General features: G+C 47.6%; 1 protein-coding gene across 4 annotated transcripts in view; it reads left to right on the top strand.

The window, feature by feature from the left end:
• Positions 1-14,457, top strand: part of LOC119163924 (aldehyde dehydrogenase 1A1) — a 638,180-nt gene that overhangs the window by 259,617 nt on the left and 364,106 nt on the right. The window lies entirely within an intron of this gene.

Below are 14,457 nucleotides of genomic sequence, written 5' to 3'. Positions count from 1 at the left end.
AAGTAAAAGATTTTCTTACTAGAGCGACATCATCTTCAGGACACCAATAACGGAGTGTTTCACCTCATTCGTGAAACCGGCTCCTCAGAAGAACGCCTGCTTTTTTTTTTCTCTGATAAGGCAACGCATCATACCGAACAGTGCGGTTTTCAAATGTCATTAGAAGAAAAAAAAAAGTGGCTGCTAAATTCCGGTTGATGCTTTCGCTGCATTTTCCAGCATCACTTGGCAAGAAACTGCAGAAGAAAAGCTACACTTCGACACCATGCCATCAATCGACGCCATGCCAATACATTGTGTGACCCTCGGATGATATAGTCAACTACAAATGCCCCTACGTTGCTAAAACCAGTACAGCTCGTAATGATTGATACTGATGATTCGAAACGCTGCGTATACCTTCAAACTGTTTTTGCTTGGGCAGGCGGCGAACAAGGCAAAGTTCTGGTTAGAGTTTTATTCGATGGAGGCAACCAGCGCAGTTTCGTTTCGAAGGGTTCGGCTGACAAATTACGTTGTCGAGTAATCACGAGAGCCTTGCAGTGGGCTATTTGTGAGGACGACATGACAAGAAGCCCTTCTCACGTGTGTTTGTAACCCGGACTTCAGTGCGTGGCTGCAAGTCACAGCAGATAGAAGCTCGTGTCACGACGAACATCAGTCCCCAGTCAATCTCATGACCGACAAGATATTTCATCGTCAAGCTCTGACACCAACGACTTCACTTCTACGACATCGACCAAGCTGAGAGTCCAAACGATGTTGTCATATTGATTTGAAGTGACTATTTTTGCTCTTTTGTCACTGAAAACATTGAGAATTTAGAAAACTAACAAAAAGCAGTCGAGACCCCCTTGAACTGGACGCTACATGAACCAGCAACACCTTGCGCTACCGCCACGCATTGCAGCGTGGTGATCGTACTGAAAGCGGAAGTGATGTACCATACGACAACAACAGAAAGCTACGGACACTTGTAGGTCATGAAGACGAAATAAAAAGAACGTAAGAACACCCACAAAGACCCAGAAGCTAGTTCATTCGAAAACGCGTCTCAACAGCGGTCACAAGCCAATGACATATCACATGCCTCTCTGAAGTTATACAATGGGGCTTTGAACGATCCCCGTGTTCTTGGAATGAAGTCTACGCAAACTCCACAGTTTCGCCTCGCTAATGTGGAAAATGTACTTGGAGATTGGTACGACCCACCGGCGTATTGTCGTCTAGCCCAGGAAATTCCAAGAAAATAATGCAGCAATGTACCTATATGAAACGATTGATCTAACAGACGCCCTCTCGCCCAGATGCCGCCTGTGGTATATGTTGGATTTTTTCACCATGAATATGAAGCACAACCCTGGAAAGCAAAGTGCTTCTGACCATTGTTTTGACCATATAACGAGAGGAGCGCGTGGCCGTGAATTCACGGCTGGCTCCGTCTGGTGGACAGGACCCAGACGGCTTACTTGTGAAGAGAGTGAACGGTCACCACCGCGTATATTCGTCAACTCTACCAACCGTGCTACAGCTTGTTTACGACGACATGCTTCGAGGGTGAAATAGAAAAGTTAGTACCAGTAAGCATCAAACGTAAACTGAAAAAGAGTGTAGAAGGCAAGATTCTGGCCAGGTGAGACTATCGTCACATGGCCTGTTCAACATATTGCCACCTACTTCTAGTAGTGGGTCGTATGCCAAGGTGAAGGCTCACACCACAGAAAAGAAAGAAGTGCGCGTACCCCCCCCCCCTGCTCTGGCAAGCAAGCCCAACCGACGCGCTTGGTTAGAGCCCTGTTGCTCAGACGTCAATAAATCTTGCCGACACCCCCTGGAGCGACGTGACAATTGGTGGAGGTGCTGGGTAGCCCCTCACGGATGTTTCAGGCCCCTCCTGGAAGCGGCACCACAAGCCCAGTGCGAGTCAACACTCCCGTTCACCGGACAAGCCGCAGGATCAGGGGATTGCCACCTGAAGCTGACCCTACAGTTCACCCCAGTATGATGAGCACGTCCGTTCAAACCACTTTAAAGGTACGGAAAACCCCCCGGTGACTCGGTACACCCTCGAAAGTCCACAGGTTCCGACACCGTTTCATGGCACCGAGCTCGAAGATGTCGAGGACTGGTTGGTCGACTTCGAACGCGTGGCTGCTTTGAACGACTGAAACGACGCGGCCAAACTACGGCGTGTGTATTTCTATTTGAAGGATGGAGCACGTACCTGGTACATGAATCACGAGGAACAGATGACATCGTGGCCCGAATTCCGCCGCCGGCTGTTGGATACTTACAGAAGTGCTGATCGCCACGAACGAGCGGAGCGAGCGATCCAGGCCCGCATCCAGATGCCCAATGAAACTGTCATGACCTATGTGGAAGATATGACGCGCCTGTTCCGACGGGCTGATTCGAGTATGACAGAAGAAAAGAAGGTGCGTCACCTGATGCGGGGAGTTAAGGAGCAGCTTTTCGCTGGCCTTGTACGGAGCCCTCCGAACATGGTCGCCGAGTTTTTGTCCGATGCCGTCACTATGGAAAAGATGCTTCAGCATCGATCCACCCTCTATGAGCGGCAAGTGAACACGCCCACTGCTCAAGTTCTCACGGCTTTTGGGAGCAACACCGAGTGTCTGCGCGACCTTATCCGCTCTATAGTACGCGAGGAGCTGCAAAAGGCTGCCACACCACCACTCCCTACGGTGAGTTCCATTGCAAGCATTGTCAAGGACGAGCTGCATCATGCCCTTCGTGACCCTGTGAGTCTGGATAACGCCACACCCGCCCCGGCTGACTACCACCGTGCGACCTATGCGGAAGCCTTGAAGCGCCCAGCTTCCTCTTCCCCGCTGTTTGTTCAAGCACCTCCTACGGTTTCACTTCAGTCGGCGCAGCCTCTACGGTACTACGAGAACACACGCACACCCCCTACCCTCGTTTACGCCAGCCCTGTGCATCTTGCGGAACAACCAGCACACTACGTTAACGACAGACGTGCTTCGCCTCGGAAATCTGATGTTTGGCGCACTCCTGATCGCCGACCTTTGTGCTTCCACTGTGGTGAATCGGACCATTTGTACCGCCACTGTCCATACCGCCGCCTCGGGCTGCGTGGCTTTTCAGTATATTCAGCGCCTCCTTGGTATGGCCAGCGACCCCGGGACATTGAGGACTACCTGGCTCAACAGCGCATGCCACCGCCTTCTGGACGGCAGCCGCGCTCACCGTCGCCGAGGCGCTTTTCATCTTCGCCACAGCGCCATGCTGGCGCACGATCCCCCAGTCCCCGCCGGGAAAACTAACGCAAGCGACCCTTGTATGCGAGGTCGCTGGCAGTCGACGTGCTGAAGACCTCCGATCGACGCTAACAGTAAAGGGTGTAGATTCGACTGAGCTATATGTGCGGCTTTCTCTGGATATACCGGTGCTGATAGACGGCTATGCAGTAGGTGCTTTAGTTGATACCGGGGCTGACTATTCGATACTAAGCGGGAAAACGACCAGACTACTAAAGAAGGTAATCACGCCCTGGTATGGCTCCGTGATTCGAACGGCTGGTGGCCACACCGTCGCTCCGCTTGGAACCTGCACGAGTAGAGTTTGGGTCCGCGGTTATGCTTTTGTAGGAAGTTTCCTTGTGTTCCGTGAATGTTCACGTGACGTTATTCTTGGTGTTGACTTCCTGCAGGAGCATGGAGCTGTCATTGATCTTCAAGAGAATCGCATCACCTTTTCAGCTGACCGAGCAATCGACAAGCAGGACGACCAAGAACGTACCGAAGTTCTTCGCGTTTCTGCTGAAAGTATAACGCTTCCTCCAAGAGCCAGTGTTATTGTCGACGTCACATGCTGTGGATTGCGAAATGGTGAAGCGATTGCAGAAAGTAATTTCGAACACCTGCGGACTCAAGGTGTTTGTGTAGCTAGGAGTATCATACAGCTACGTGATGGCCGATCTCAACTGCTCGTTACAAATTTCAGCAACGAACACCGACACCTTTTTCGTGGCACTTCGTTAGCATTTGCAGATGAATTAGGAACCGTTCCCATCTGCTTCTCGTCGGACGCAGTGGAGGCCGCCGATACGTCTCTAAACAATATTGATATTAATTCTAACCTCACACCAGAAAACCAGACAGCACTGCGAAAACTCTTGCTTGAATTCAAGTCATGCTTCGCTGCTTCTTCTAAGGTGCGCCAGACTTCAATCACTAGGCACAGAATCGTCACTTACGACGACGCCCGCCCAGTACACCAACAGCCTTACCGTGTGTCAGCGAAGGAACGAGAAGCCATTCGTACGCAAGTTCGAGAAATGCTTGACGACGGCATCATCGAGCCTTCCAACAGTGCGTGGTCCTCTCCGGTCGTCCTAGTCAAGAAGAAAGACGGAACGCTACGTTTTTGCGTCGATTACCGGAAGTTGAACAGCGTGACTAAAAAGGACGTGTACCCGCTGCCACGCATCGACGACTCGTTAGATAGATTACGCCGCGCCCACTATTTTTCCTCTTTGGATTTAAAAAGCGGATACTGACAGATTGAGGTTGACGAGCGAGACCGCGAGAAAACGGCTTTTGTTACCCCTGATGGCCTGTATGAATTTTGAGTCCTTCCTTTTGGTTTGTGCTCAGCGCCCGCAACCTTCCAGCGAATGATGGACACTGTGCTTACTGGTCTGAAGTGGAAAACTTGTCTCGTATACCTTGATGATGTCGTTTTTTCTGAAACCTTCCAGCAACATCTTGACCGCCTCAGGAGTGTGCTACAGGCTATTCAATCAGCAGATCTTACACTCAAACCGCAGAAGTGTCACTTTGGTTATGAAGAACTCAAATTTTTTGGCCATGTAGTCAATGCGAATGGAGTACGACCCGACCCCGACAAACTTGCCGCTGTAGCCGCGTTTCCGCATCCTACAGACAAAAAGACTGTTCGGCGCTTTCTGGGCTTGTGCGCCTACTATCGACGATTTATTAGAGGGTTTTCGAAGATAGCGGAACCCTTGACTCGCCTTACACGCGACGACACACCGTTTGTATGGGCTACCGAACAACAGGCTGCTTTTGCCGACCTACGACAGCGGATGCAGTCAGCCCCTGTTCTTGCGCATTTTGACGATGGTGCTGAACCAGAGGTGCACACTGACGCCAGTAACATCGGCCTCGGCGTAGTGCTCGTCCAGCATCAACACGGCAAAGAACGAGTCATAGCCTATGCCAGCCACTCGCTCACTGTCCCGTACTGAGGGGAATTACACGACCACAGAGAAAGAGTGTCTCGCAGTAGTGTGGGCGATCACCAAGTTTCGCCCGTACCTCTATGGTCGTCCATTTAAAGTGGTGACGGACCACCATGCCCTCTGCTGGTTGGTAAACATTCGTGATCCCTCTGGACGACTGGCCCGATAGAGCTTGCGTCTACAGGAATTTGATGTTACCATCGTATATAAGTCTGGACGTAAGCATGAAGACGCCGATACACTGTCGCGTGCACCCATACCTTTAGTCAATCACGACGAAGAGGATGATGACGGTTTCCTGGGCGCCCTTAGCTCATCTGACTTGAGCAGACGCCAGCGAGAAGATGAAGAGATTCGACCGCTCATCGACTATCTGGAGGGTCATAGCGCCGTTATACCTCGCCATCTATCTCGCGTCGTGACGTCTTTCTGCCTCCGAGATAATGTCCTGTACAAAAAAAAAAAAACGCCCGCTCTACGAGCCGCGCTTACCTCCTCGACGTTCCGAAGGACATGCGGGACGAAGTCCTCTCCGCGTGTCATGACGAGCCCACATCTGGTCATCTAGGTTACTCGCGAACGCTCGCCAGAGTAAGTGAGGCGTACTACTGGCCCGGACTTTCGGCAAGCGTGAAGCAGTACGTCAAAAGCTGTCGTGAATGCCAGCGTCGAAAGTCGCCACCAAGCAAGCCGGCTGGATTACTTCAGCCAATTGATCCACCCCACAAGCCATTTGACCAAGTCGGCATGGACATATCGGCTCATTTCCTTTATCGTCCGACGGCAACAAATGGGTCATTGTTGCAACTGACTATTTGACCCGCTATGCTGAGACATAGGCGATACCACGAGCCACGGCTTCTGAGGTAGCGCAGTTCTTCATGTGCCACATTGTTCTGCGCCACGGTGCCCCATCTACAGTGATAACCGACAGAGGAACAGCGTTCACTGCAGAGCTTATTGATGAAGTTTTTCGACTGAGTAACACTAGGCATCGAACGACGACTGCTTACCATCCGCAGAGCAACTGCTTAACTGAGCGACTAAATAAGACAGTCACAAACATGATCTCCATGTACATCGACGTCCAACACGAAACATGGGATCGCATTTTGCCTTATGTGACGTTTGCTTATAACACCGCCGTTCAAGAAACAACCCGATTTACACCGTTTTGCCTTCTCTACGGCCGCGAAGTTCAGACGATGCTGGATGCGATGCTCCCTTGTAAAGGCGCCGATGAATTAACAACTGACGCAGAAGAATTTGCAGAGCTTGCCGAGGAAACTCGCCAGCTCGCCCGGCTACACGTTGGTCAGCAGCAACAGGTTGATGCACGACGTTACAATATGCGTCACAATGACGTAGCTCACAGTCCGGGAGACCAAGTTTGGGTTTGGACCCCTGTTCGACGCCGTGGCCTCTCCGAAAAGTTGCTGAGCAGATGCTTTGGTCCGTATAAAGTATTACGCCGCGTGAGCGACGTAAACTACGAAGTGGTTCCGGACGCTACGTCGTCATGATGGGTACAACGAAAACAACCGACCTCTGACATAGTTCACGTGGTGCGCATGAAGCCTTATTTTGCGCGTTCCTAGAAGACCACTTTTCCTGTGTTTTTTTTATTTGTGCTCCGACAATTGCCTCATCATTGGTGAACTTATCGCGTCTAGCATTTGATTATTGGTGCCCTTTTTCATTGTTTAAGATACCTTGTTTTGGTTTTTTTTCCAATAACTTTACAGCATCGGGACGATGCTCGTTCTTTTTTTGTCGAGGAGGAATATTGCCATCTACTTTTAGTAGTGGGTCGTATGCCAAGGTGAAGGCTCACACCACAGAGAAGAAAGAAGTGCGCGTGCCCCCCCCCCCCCCCTGTTCTGGCAAGCAAGCCCAACCGACGCGCTTGGTTAGAGCCCTGTTGCTCAGACGTCAATAAATCTTGCCGACACCCCCTGGAGCGACGTGACAATATGTATCAACTGGGACCAAACTTTTTCGAGGACTTCGGCGCGTTGTGAGTTTGTTGGAAAAAGATAGAAGATGACGATGATGCGCTGACCTTGGAATCAAGCGCTGCAGCAGCAACCCATGGAGGCGGGCTGTGGTTTCTTCTGAAAACCCCTTTTTCGTTGCAACGGGAGGCTCGATTTTCTTCTGATGCTGCCAACGCATTTGATGAAGCATCTAAGGGCTTTAAAATAAAGTAAGCAGTTCATGCATCTGAGAGCGAGTAAACAACTGGTATTTGAAACGCTGCTTGAGTTGAAAACATTGTTTAAGTAAATAAGATACTTAAATGGGATACTTGATGACTGGGATATCCTGGCGGAATTTCGGCATAATGCTGTGCTGAAGATTGTGGTATTGGTGTTTCGTTGAAGCAAAAAAAGCCTCCTATCAGAGAACCAAGTGCCAATAGTTAAGCCAAAGGGCAGGCAGACTTTCGAAAAAAAGTGCTCATGTCCTCGCTTGTGCAGGGTAGCAAACTGATTATCCTGGACTGGTTGACCTTTCCTTATCTACCATTTATTCTCTCTCATCAAACTTTGCCCTTTATTAAGTGCGTTGACTGGACAGGGATGAATAATTCTTACTCTATTTCACAACCCGCAAGTATGCGTACAAGACCAGAGAAAGCTTCTAAAAAATTTGGCTGATTCTATGCCTTGTGGATTCACGCGGAGCACTCGGTCTGTCTACGCTGCATACTTCGGCTTTGAGCCATACATAGCGAGGTGCATGGACCTCTTTTTATGGACCACATTATTTTTACTCTCGTTTAGAGCAAGCATTTATGCGTGTCAGCCTGTGTATTATACGGGCTGCACAATGGTTGCGTCGTAGCTGTAGAGGAGGCTATGGTGAGCATAAGAGCAGCCTCGACGCTATAGCGTTGTCAGATGGTTGTAGGCTATCTGGCCTGTAAGTGTAGTAAGCGTGTGCATATCATGGACTTACAACAAATATTATGCTCCGATCTAGCATTCACATTAGCGCATATGCGCCAATTCCAACATATAATCTTCTGCAGCGAGTCAATACCAAAAACGAGCGCGCCGAATCGCTCAGCATGCACCTAGCCAGATGCGCACGCACCTTCACATGAATGGTTGTTGAAAAGATCGAGCCACGCCCCGCCGCGGTGGTCTAGTGGCTAAGGTACTCGGCTGCTGACCCGCAGGGCGCGGGTTCGAATCCCGGCTGCGGCGGCTGCATTTCCGATGGAGGCGGAAATGTTGTAGGCCCGTGTGCTCAGATTTGGGTGCACGTTAAAGAACCCCAGGTGGTCTAAATTTCCGGAGCCCTCCACTACGGCGTCTCTCATAATCATATAGTGGTTTTGGGACGTCAAACCCCACATATCAATCAAATCAAAAGATCGAGCCACAGTAGGAAGAAATGATTCGCATAAAGCGAGGCCAGACGGAGCACGAAAGGCTTGTGACATTCGGGTGCCAGATCCGCTGAGAGGCCTGCGCTAGATTTAGTGTACACGAGCAAACCCTTGCTTTCGCCGTCCAACTGTATGAGCGCTAAACGTCAATATTCGGGATTTCAACTCGGCGTTCGCCACCTCTAGTGGGTGCGCTTAGAAGCATGCGTATCGTTGACGTCAAACATTTTTCTCATATTTAGTCGCACTGAGAAGATACGGAAAGGTACTGAAATGGTGGGAGCGCATAAACGACAAAATAAAAGAAAGAAAAAAAGCTATGACATGACTGCTTTATAGTGTACATACAGCAGCGCATCGCTTGCCAATTAAGACAAGCAGAGGACGCGTAAGAAATACAAGTACGACATTCTTGAGAAAATGCGTACGACCGTATACGTTTACGCTGGTTTGTTCGGAACGCGCGCCAGCTTCCGGTTTTTAACATTGTTTGGAAGGAGTAGGTTTTAATGAAATAACCTGGAGGAGCAGTGCAACACTTCGGCTCCCGTTTCGAATACTCGCGCATAATTCGGGCTTCTCCAACATTGGAGTGTACTTCCGTTGAGGCAATATATTAGCGACGTAGGCGATATCAGGGTATGTTCGATTTCTGCATCACCCTCGGCGTTATAGACGCTCAAGTTTGGTGTTCTTGATGGCGCACATTTGTCCTCATGCAGCAAAGGTTGAAGCAGCTTTATGATTACGCTACGCCTCTTACCGCTCAGTGGGGAATTCTGATTATGTTGTGCGTTCATCCAACGCCACGTTTAAGCATTTCATCCGCTGACAAGATATAACTTCAAATTCAAGATATTCGGAGCACTGGCTTCGGAGCGTCTGAGTGACGAGAATTCGTAACCTTCTGCATTCCGACAGTGCACGCGACTGACTTATATTGCAATAAATTTGTTTCTGGGTGATGCTTTGTGCTCGCACTTGTTCAACTTCAGTCATCGAGTATATCTCGAAACCTAAAGCAGGCAAGCCTAATGAACCCAACAGGCATAATGCGCGAGCATGCGGCACGAGACGCGAGACGCGAACGTGCGCAGTGGGGGTGTAGATGTTACTGCTGACGCTGGACTTGCGAGTAGGTGCGACTATAAAATTATCTGCATTTAAAATCAGGATTCCAGTGGGAATCAACGGCGTTGCTATCATAATAGACAAAACCGTACCTTGTCAGGCTCTGCAGCTGCAAACGCCCTTGGAGGCAGTGGCTGTCCGAGTCGTCCTCTTCAACAAGCTCATCTGTTCACTTTACATCCCACCCCACTACCAGCTAAACAAGCATGAATTTCAGTCATTTATTGATGAGTTGCCAGAGCCATACCTTGTCCTTGGCGATTTCAATGCACACAGCGGCCTGTGGGGAGATCCTCGCTCTGAAGCCCGAGGCCGTATGACTGAGTAGTTCCTGATGTCTACTGGTGCATGTCTGCTCAATAAGAAGGAGCCAACATTTTTTAGCCTTGCTAACAGAAGTTATTCATCAACAGATCTCAGCTTTGCTTCACCCACCCTTTTACCCGATTTAAACTGGGACGTTATAAAAGACCCCTATGGTAGCGACCACTTCCCCATACTCTTAGGTACATTAATAGAAAACGAGTCTCCACCGTTTGCTCCCAAGTGGAAAATTGAAGCAGCAGATTGGGAGCAGTTTAGAACTCTTACTAGTATCTCGTGGGATAAGATTTCATTTTTAGAAATTAATGTTGCTGTTCAGTTTTTTACCGCCTTTATTATTGACGCTGCTTCGAAATGTATTCCTCAGTCAAGTGGTACTGCTGCCAAACGTCGTGTGCTGTGGTGGAATGGGGATTGTCGGAAAGCTCGGAAAAAGCAAAACAAAGCCTGGGGACTACTGCGCGACTCCCCCACTCCTGAGAATCTTATTAACTTTAAACAGATTAAGTCCCAAGGTCGACGAGTATGCCGACAGGCGAGAAGGGACAGTTGGTGCAATTTTTTATCGGACATTAATTCTTATACAGATGAGGCTAAGGCCTGAAACAAGGTAAAGAGGATACGAGGCCAAACAACACACTCTCTTCCTTTAGTAAACACTGATGGCAACAGCCTTGAAGATCAAGCAAACTTTCTGGGTGCACACTTTCAACGTGTTTCCTGCTCTGTGCAATACTCCAACACGTTTCAGCGCCACAAAGCAACTATAGAAAGCAAGAAATTAGATAGAAAATGCACCAAAAATGAAGCATTCAACCATCCATTCAACATGGCTGAGCTGCAAAGAGCACTATACTGCTGCAATGAATCTGCACCAGGTTCTGATCGTGTTATGTACCAAATGCTGAAGAACTTGCCACATGACACACAGAACACCCTCCTACACCTCTACAACGCTGCATGGATTTCCGCCGAGATTCCGGGTGTATGGAAAGAGGCGATTATAATCCCAATCTTGAAACCGGGAAAGGATCTATCCAGTGTGTCTAGTTATAGACCCATCGCACTAACAAGTTGCCTATGTAAAGTCTTCGAAAAAATGATAAACTGCCGTTTAATACATTTCCTCGAAAAAAAAAACAATTTACTAGACCCGAGCCAGTGTGGATTTCGAGAAGGCCGATCCACAACCGACCATCTAATCTGCATAGAGTCGCAGATTCGCGACGCATTTGTCCACAGACAATTTTTCCTCTCGGTATTCTTAGATATAGAAAAAGCTTATGACACCACGTAGCGGTTCGGAATACTTAAAGACTTGTCGCACTTAGGCACACGAGGTCGGATGTTAAATGTAATAGAAAGCTATCTGACTAACCGCAAGTTCCGGTTTCGTGTTGGAAATGCCCTGTCACAATTATTTATACAGCAAAATGGGGTACCACAAGGTGGCGTACTTAGCTGCACGCTTTTCGTCATTAAATTGAACTCGCTGCACCTTTGCATGCCACTAAATATGTCCTATTGCACATATGTGGATGACATCCAGATAGGATTTAAATCTTGCAATTTAGCAATTTGTGAGTGGCAGGTCCAGCTTGGATTGAACAAGGTGGCCAAATGGGCAGATAATAACGGCTTCAGGATAAACCCTCAAAAGAGCACCTGTGTTCTTTTTTCTAGGAATAGAGGCCTCTACCTAAACCCTGAAATTGAGCTTCTTAGGCAACGGATACCTGTGAAGGCTGAGCATAAATTTATAGGCTTAATCTTGGACTCGAAGCTCACGTTTATAACGCACATCAAGTCCATAAAAAACAAGTGCCTGAAAACAATGAACATCCTCAAAGTGCTGTCACGCACAACATGGGGAAGTGACAGGAAGTGCCTCATGAATATATATAAAAGCCTTATACGCACACGCCTAGACTACGGAGCCATAGTCTACCAGTCTGCTACATCGAGCGCATTGAAGATTCTGGATCCGGTACATAATCTTGGCATACGCCTTTCTACGGGTGCTTTTCGCACCAGCTCTGTAGAGAGTTTCTATGTAGAGACCAATGAGCGGTCGCTCCACCGTCGGAGGTCCTATATGTCATTTTGGTATTATTTGAAAGTAAACTCGGATAAGAAACACCCCGCACACAGCATAATAATGATGTGTCCAGTTCTGTTCTTTTTGACAGCCGTTCCTCGGTGAGACGACCCTTCTCACTTCGCGTGAGGAATCTAATTGAAGAAATCGGGGTACGGCTTTTAGAAAACTGTCTGATGGCTCCCGTAACATATCCGCCGCCGTGGCAGTGGCAGCTCATTGACTGTGATTTATCATTTGTATAAATAACCAAACACGCTCCTCTTGCACATATACGTGCGCACTTTCTCGAACTGCAGCTTAAATACTCTTGTCCTGAATATTTTACAGAAGCTTCAAAGTCTTGTATTGGTGTGTCCTATGCTGCCGTTGGTCCATCTTTTTGTGATTCTGGTGTTCTGCACCCTAATTCAAGCTTATGCGATACTGATGGCTGTTAAGCACATTCAGGAATTAAAATTACAACGCACAGTTATATACCCGGATTTCTTGAGCGTCTTAAAAGCTTTAAAATATCTGCAAAAACATAAAAATCATGTCCTTGTGTCACTTTACAGTCTTTTGTGCATGATCCACACACTCAAAGAACATGTAGTAGTGTGCTGGGTGCCAGGACACCGGGAGATCGGGGGAAATGCCTTGGCGGATCAACTTGCTGTATCTGCCCGAAACAAGGCTGCTACCAATACATCCATAACTGTCCCTCCGCTTGACCTGAAGCCCTTCCTTCGACGGGAGCTCAGAGCGTGTTGGCAGCGGCTATGGGAAGACAAACACAAAACAAATTGCACGTAATAAAACCAAGACTTGGAAATTGGCCACCGGTATCCAGATCACGCTACACACAAGTAACGCTCACCAGATTACAAATAGGACACACACACATCACACATGCATATTTGTTATCTGGCGGTGAGCAGCCCATCTGTGACAGATGTGGGGAACCGCTTACGGTTTTTCATATACTTGTTCAGTGCAATGAGCTAGACTCTGAGAAAAAAGCACTTTTTAATACCTTACCGACAGCAACTTCCATTACATCCAGTCATCTTCATCGGTAGAAATCCTCTCTTTAAGCTTGAATCGCTGTTCATGTTTTTAAAAGATATAGTTTTCACTCCATATTTCGAGGTGATCCGTAGCACGACCTCTGTACAGAGGTCGAGGCTGCGGTGGTTCCAATAAAGACAGCACCTGCCTCGCTACCCTTGTGCTCAAGGACATGCATTGACGAGGCATTTGTGCTAACCTCATCTCCTCGATCCAGTTTCATCACCACGGACATTGTCTCTCACTTCCGCTACACACATTTCGCGTCACTTCCATAATTTTAAATACTTGTTTGTCTTAACCCACTTCAGGACGCGGAAGTTTAGGCTTCTGTACAGCCACGAAACAGTACCATAGTTCATATCCTGCACATATTGTGTCAAATCATGCACCATTGCCATTTTATCAGCATTTTCCATGGCGCTCTTTGGCCAAGTATGGCCCTTGCGCCATTAAAACCCATATATCATCATCATCATCCAGTGAGAATCAAACCCCAAATGCTCTGCTGTCAATCAGGTACTCTACTACAGAGCGAAGACAGGTTTTGAAACTGCTTTGGAAAAGGCCCTATGCAGGCGTAATGTTAGAGCAACATCACTTGTGGATGCAGTGCTGGCTATCTAATTTTATAACACAGCATTTAACATTACATACGTACTTTTCTGACACACACAATATTTCGGGTTGGCATTGATTGTGGTTGCAGTGATGGCTGCATTTTTATAGTATATTTGCATCACTATGATTTAGCCAGCTATATTTGTTCGACCCTGGAGAAAAACGCTAACGAAATTTGTTTGAGATATTCACACTATCGCACCTTAGCGTGCGTTTAGTATTATTAACACTGTAGTGTTACAATATATATACATAATATATATTGTATATATTATATACATATTAAACGTATTATATACATTATATATGCATAATATATATTGTATATATACAATATATACATATACAATATATAACAGGCCACCACATTTCAAAACAAAGAATCCAACAATCTCATGCATGTGCATATGTGTTTATGTTAACAAACGGAAGAGTAACCAGTGCAAACAGTAAACAGTCACATAGTTATCAACCTAACAGTCTACCGTCACATAAATATCGTTGTCACGTTAAGGAAATCGAAAAAATCACTTATATCGGTCAAGAATGCCACTGTCTTTCAAGGGGCCCTGAAACAGTTTTTCTAGTAACCAT

This window comes from Rhipicephalus microplus, chromosome 8 (genome assembly GCF_043290135.1).
Source record: "Rhipicephalus microplus isolate Deutch F79 chromosome 8, USDA_Rmic, whole genome shotgun sequence".
NCBI lineage: Eukaryota > Metazoa > Arthropoda > Arachnida > Ixodida > Ixodidae > Rhipicephalus > Rhipicephalus microplus.
This window is presented reverse-complemented; position numbering and strand designations above follow the sequence as displayed.